This window comes from Euphorbia lathyris, chromosome 9 (genome assembly GCF_963576675.1).
Source record: "Euphorbia lathyris chromosome 9, ddEupLath1.1, whole genome shotgun sequence".
Classification (NCBI taxonomy): domain Eukaryota; kingdom Viridiplantae; phylum Streptophyta; class Magnoliopsida; order Malpighiales; family Euphorbiaceae; genus Euphorbia; species Euphorbia lathyris.
In genome coordinates, this window is record NC_088918.1 from 15,260,575 (window position 1) to 15,267,319 (window position 6,745).

General features: G+C 34.7%; 1 long non-coding RNA gene across 3 annotated transcripts; it reads right to left on the reverse strand.

Annotated features, from left to right (window-relative positions):
- Nucleotides 1-1,127: 1,127 nt before the first annotated feature.
- LOC136206320 (uncharacterized) lies at nt 1,128-6,028 on the reverse strand. Of its 3 annotated transcripts, XR_010676245.1 has the most exons (8): nt 5,735-6,028; nt 5,570-5,637; nt 4,829-4,915; nt 3,334-3,416; nt 2,719-3,250; nt 2,582-2,650; nt 2,333-2,481; nt 1,128-1,398 (listed from the first exon to the last, which is right to left on the reverse strand). It is a non-coding gene; the product is annotated as an uncharacterized lncRNA (long non-coding RNA). The 3 variants fall into 3 exon arrangements; XR_010676244.1 differs by lacking the exon at nt 4,829-4,915; XR_010676243.1 differs by lacking the exon at nt 4,829-4,915 and having other exon boundaries at nt 5,570-5,652.
- Nucleotides 6,029-6,745: the final 717 nt, after the last annotated feature.

Below are 6,745 nucleotides of genomic sequence, written 5' to 3' on the forward strand. Positions count from 1 at the left end.
GCCATATGCAAAGGAATCAAGTCCTTCACTTGGTAAAATCTGAACTTATTCTCTTGTGTTTTGTTGAGATAAGTGTGTTGGAGCCCTTGTTATGTATGTGGAGAGAGAACATATCCTATGGGGAGTCCATGAGGGGTGATCTTGTAGTGAAGAAGGTGAGTTTCATGGATTACTTATTGAAGGGGAATGGCTTCCCGGGAAGTATTGGGGAGATGGAAGAAATTCAAGATTTGTGGAATAGTGGTCAAGTTAGCGAAGTGGCAAGTCTTGAAGTTCCGGGATTGTTAACCCAATGTGAGGAGGGAGCTAATATGAGTGTGCTTGAGCTTGCTAGGAAGTGGTTTGACAAGCTTCGCCAAAGATATACCATTCGATGCCGGTAGAGATTGGGAGACGAGTATCACGGGGAATGAGAGCCGGGATAACAATCGAATTGAAATATGGGGAGAAGTTAGTGTCACTACAAGAAATTTGGTCTATAACGAGAGTTAATCTTGTCGTTAATTATATAAATACCGTCGTTATTAAATTATAACGACCGTATATACCGTCGTCGACTCTCGTTAAAACCTTTGACGTTAAAGGTATTAACGACAGTATACCGTATCTCGTCGTTAAAACTAAACAACGACGGTATACAACTTACCCTTCCTGCTCAATAATTAGGACAGTAATGGCCATCGTTATTAACAAATTTCACTGTCGTTATTAAAACATTTTAGTGAGTGAATATACGGTTGTTATTTACATAATTCACCATCGTTATTATGACATTTTAATTAGTGAATATACGGTCGTTTTTTCTATTCTTCACTGTTGTTATTATAAAATTTTAATGAGTGAATAAACAATCGCTATTTCAACAATTCACCGTCGTTATTATTACATTTTAATGAGTGAATAGGCAATCGTCGTCGTTATTATAACATTTTAATGAGAAAATAAACATCATTATTATAACGTTTTCATGGAATGATAGTTCCAACTACAAAATCGGTAATTATTTCACGAATTAATGCGCTGACACAATAGTTATCTAAATATTTAACACAATAAATACAAAATCAATAATTGAAACATAAATTCAATAAAATATGACCAAATTTGTCATTTAACAAAATTGAGAACAGAAGTGCCAAACTATGAACCCAAATGTGTTCTTATTCTTTCTGATATAGTAAAACAAATCAACTTATTTCGTACATAACATGATAGAATCAAATGAATAGACAACCTCCATTACGTCTGGAAAGCTACTTCAATAATTTGTTCAAAATCTCTTCTCAGAAGAACAATCCAAATGATAATGCTAGACTTTTGATAATTTAAAGAATTAGGGCCATGGCTATGCGCATCAAGGAGTGGACTCTCAGCTAAACGCTGAGTTGAGGTTACTCGCTGCCAAAAGAGAAGATTTAGGTTGTTAAACGAATAACAAAAGCTCGAAAAACTTGCATTTTTTTAGCTTAATAGATTTTAATATTGCATACTAATAAAACTGGAAATCTATGAATTGCATTTGAATATCATATTATCTCGTGATCATGAGATAGCTCTGATAAAACTAAATGTTTGTATCAGAAACATTACCAGTGCAGACTTGTCTGACAAAACAGAGTCTGTTAAGAATAGATAAATTAAGGCATGCAAGATGCAAGTCTGCCAAACTGATTATACAAATTTAGAATTTTTAAACAAAAGTATTAGATACCAGCTATGATGCACGGACACGTCGGATTCATCACGTATCGCGTGTCCGATACGTTTCCGTGTCCTGTGTTTTATAGAAATGACGTTTCCCATATCCGTGTCCGTGTCGGATACCGTATCCGTGTCCGTGCAACATAGGATACCAGTGCAGACTTGTCTGACAAAACAAAGTCTGCTAAGAATAGATAAATTAAGGCATTCAAGATGCAAGTCTGCCGAACTGGTTATACAAATTTTAGAATTTTTAAACACAAATAGTTCTGAAAATTAGCAATGACTTCTCAAAGCTGAATATATTCTAAGCCTGAGTACTCAGACCCTTCAAGACATTGTGAAGAGAAAGCAATTGGGACATGGTCCCAACCTTGAGCAAATTTCCTTCAAGTTTACCATCTTCATTGACAATAATATAAAACAAACTAAAGATTTTTTTTTTCAATATGTCTTCCATCTCTAGATCCATATATTTGACAAATTATCTATCATCCAAATATGCATCTATCAACTAGCAGGATATTAGTGTACAAACCATCAGATGTGACTAAGCTGAAGATCAAACACAACATGGATCATGTGACATAATGGTAGCATTAAAACGAGACAGGAAGATCTTTACACTCACCTGCTATTCGATGAAGGGTCACAATAGAGTTGTGCAAAAGCAATTAAGCTCGGATTAGAAGAAAAAGTATTGACCAACTGATCAACTGTACCAGAACCCATTTCTCTGGAAATTGAATTGCATGTTCTTGTATTCGTCAAACCAAGTACCTGATAAAAGAAAATTAGGCAAATTGATAAGAATTGGATCAGAATTGACAATAGTAATTTAATTTGCAACCATTCAATCTAATTATGATTAAGGATTTACCTTGAACTTTGAATTGTTGTTTTCAGCTTCCGCTTCTAATACACAACACGAACATGCAGTAGTCAAAACCTGGATCAAATGCTAATAATTAACTGGCAATTAATCAATAACACTAGGGGGTATAATTAGGATTTTACCTAGAAATTTGGTGGGATTGTTCTGCTTCTAATCCACTTGACCAAAGTAAGCTTTCTTAGAAACACGATTCAATGGTTAAATGGAGAACAAGGTCAGAGAGAATACAAGAGATTTGGAAAGTGGACGCAGATACAATAATGAAGGAGATCAATGGCAGATAATTAAAAACAGTTTAGGCCTTTTGCTTCTTTTCTTCCTGTAATAATTACTGTGTCTTTGAGCTAACAAAATGGAGAGGAAAAAATGAACAGATTTGGAAAAGATGACAACAATTAGTTCCACGGCATATTACAAGTTCCCAAGCTCCATTATATGCCAAGAAGCTTTGAAAAAAACATTAGGGGTCCTTAATTTTTCATTGTTCGGTGCATTAAACTTCCCAAATATGTTTAAATGTAATTTGACATAGGATTAAGAAGCCTCCAATTACCCAACCTCCAACAGTTAGCCAATTTATGCTTCTTTTGTCTCCTTCTCTTTTATTAATATCTCCTCGTTGTTATTGTTCTCAACCTCCTCATCTGCTCCTTCCTGTCCAATCATTCCACATACATTTAGATAACAAGGGAACTTTTGGTTACATTTTAGAAATCAGATAACTAATGATTCCTTACCTCAATCTCAGACTCTTCTGGCTCATTCCTCATATCTGAGATAACAATTCAAGAGATATCAGTCGCCAACATCGCCAACGTCACTGCACACCAGATAAAAAAAACATATATATGTAAAATATAAAAAGATTGAAACGCGTTTCCAAAAGACGAAAACGTTTCAGTATCTGAACTCTTTAACAGAAAATTAAGTTTAGAATTTCCTAAATATTTTAGTTGGTGTGCAAGATACTGAGAAGTAAAAAGAAACCATAAAACAAACCGTCATTTTCCTTAGAGTCATATAGTTCTTCCACTTAAATTTATAGACAAGTGGTCTTTGCAACTATTTACATTAGAACATATTAGTCTTTGCAATTATATCATGATGAAAAGAAAAATAAATTACATCAATCCAATACTCGATTCCATACGGCAACATTAGTCAAGGACCAAAAAAAGTGTCATAATCTTTGAAAATCAAATAATTAAATTTCATAGTTGTAAAAGGAAACAGATCAAACACATGGTGGGTACACAAATATTAGTTGATAGAGCCAGGGAAACCATTACAGGTACGAAAATAAGTGCCCCTGTTAAGAGAAGAAAGAACCCAATTTGCAATTCAAACACGGAGAAGTAATGCTATTTTATGTGGACTTCAATTTAACATCAGCATACACTTAGTAGTGCAATTGGATTTAACAATTAAGCAGCTTCAAAACCTAGTATACCAACAAAAAGAAAATCTCAGATACAATTATTTTCTGAATAGATTAGATATTCCGTGACTACAAATTATGGAAATGCAAAAACTTAACTAACATACCTCAAGAGAGAAGGATGACACGAAAGGCTACACTAATGACAAAAGAAGGTTAACCAGTTCTATATAACAGCTGGTTTACTACCAGTTCTGTTATACAGAACTGGTTCCATCCAGTAATTTTTATTCGTTCAGGTTAGGTCTCAGTTCAGATCACTAACTACAGTAACAGATTCGAATACATTTTTTACTTAAATATTCATTAATCAAGGATTATATGCGTCTCTGATCAAGATAAGTAATAAAAAGATGATCGTTTTGTGTTTTATAATTTATTTAGTTCTTTTTTACCTCAACTGTTTCTTCCATGTATATATTTGAGCCCATAAAGAAGCTATTAGCAATTTATGTCGTTGATTCATAGTTCTGTATAACAGACTGGTAGTAAACCAGTTCTATTATACAGAACTGGTTCCAGTAACTAAACTAGTCATAATAGTCATGCTGCAAGAATGAATAGTTAGGTTCATGTGTAGATTATAAATTTCTATACAGGGAACAAGAACACCATACTCTAACTATTAGACATGAAATTGCCACTAAACTTCAACAGTCTAACTACCTAAGTGAACAATAGAAAATTAATGTTTCTTCCAAAATTAATGGTTCTTCCACTTAAATTACTATGTGACTCCATCCGCCTGAAAATTATAAACTTCATTAAAGTGTAATATCAGCTGAACTGCAAACCTGATTTAGGTAAAGTCTAGTTTTAACAATACTAGATCTCCCAGCATTTTTGAGAAAAAGCAGCTAAGCTTTTACGGGTCAAGTATCCTGCAGGAACACACACGCACAAAAAAAAAAAGGAAACATCTAAAACTAAACATAAAAATAGCCTAATACATCAATTGAAGGAAAATTTGGTATTTCGACTTTTCCAAGTTAATTGATCTAATATGATTGCTATTCTCTTCAGTTCTTCTAGCTCTAGAAACCTCATGCTATGTTTCATTTATCTTAAAACAACACTCGTCCTCAATAATGCTTAGATAATTAAGATGGAAACACATAATATACAAAGCACTTATACATATAATTATATGCAAAATCTCAAGCTAATGTATGCTCTGTATCTTAGCTAGAGAAAGAACATATTTGATTATCTAAAGAGTGCTTCAGTTAACTATTCAAGTAAAAAGTCCCCCAGCCACAAATTTAGAAATCAAGATGTACAGTCACAATAAAAATTGAATCTGCTAGCATAGCCTCATGTTTCTTAATATAAAGGAACTAGACCACAAATTCACCTAAAAACAATGTTAATATGAAGAATGAAGCTAGTCAAACCTAAAAGCAGTTAAAATTTGAACAAATGAAATAAAAACTAAGAAGCCATAGAAGTGACGATAAAACCATGATCTAAACAGAGCTAAGCAACAGCATTATTGGGAGTAGAATGTAGAGCGATTAGGAGGATAAATTGATTACCTGTAACAGAGATTGACGAGGCCGCTACAAAATCTCTTTACTCTCTGTGCAGAACCCTCTGAGGCACCCTAAAACACATAGAACTAAGCTCAAAACACATATAAAATTAGTAATCAAAACAGAGTATTAAGCAGTCAGCGTAAACCTAACAAATAATCGAAGTACCTGAGTGATATGAATGTCGGCTTGAATTGGTTTTCTTGTGCTTCGACACTGATTCTTATAAAGCGGTAAAGGAGGAGGAGATGGAACTAAAGGGGTTGCGGGCGGTGGAGATGGTAATAGCCGGTTGCTGCCGGTGGTGCGGGTGGAATCCTTCATCTAGGAGGAATTGATAAAAAGGCTAAAGGATTGGGATAAGGGATTGAACAATTGTTCAGAAACCAAACGGTTTTGGGATCGCAAATTTCATTAGCGCTCGAAAGGGTTTAGGTTTTCACTGACTCAAATTAGATTAGCGGGAGTAATTTCAGCAAAATAAAATATAAAAAATATTGAAAAAATACATACTTTTAATGTTTATTTTAGCGCCAAATACCCCCAAAACTTATTGGGAGGGTAGTTTAATAATAGTGACGGTTTTTTTTTTGTGTGGTTAATAAATGGTATATCAACAACAAGAGTAATATATATTAATAACAACAATTTTTATTTACGGTCGTTAATATTATAATTTTTAGCGAGGGTGATTTTTTACCCATGTAGAAAGGCATTTTTAGCGAGAGTAGCAGATGTACCTTCATTAAATTTGGTCATTATAGAATGAATTTATTGTAGTGTGTGGTGAAGATGGATCCCGAGATATGTGGAATGCGCTTCTTGAATTCAGCTCGAGTCGTACCTTGTTTCGATTTGAGAATTTGGAATCCCTTCAAATCCGGCAAGCATCATCATTATATCGTGAGCGACTTGGGGCGAAGTCCTTTTCAAGAGAGTGAATGATGAGGACATCTCCAACACGGGACCGAAGAAAATCGCCGATTGCTCCGACGTTAGCGACACGGGATGGAAAATAGGGAGGAAGCTGTTTTCCAGCTGACACGCCGTGTCACACCAGTGACACGCCGTGTCAACTGGAAAAGAAAGTCCAGAAACTTTCTCAAAGGGTGACATGCCGTGTCACCCATGTGACACGCCGTGTCACCCTTATTTTCAGCAAAACGGGATTTTGGCCTT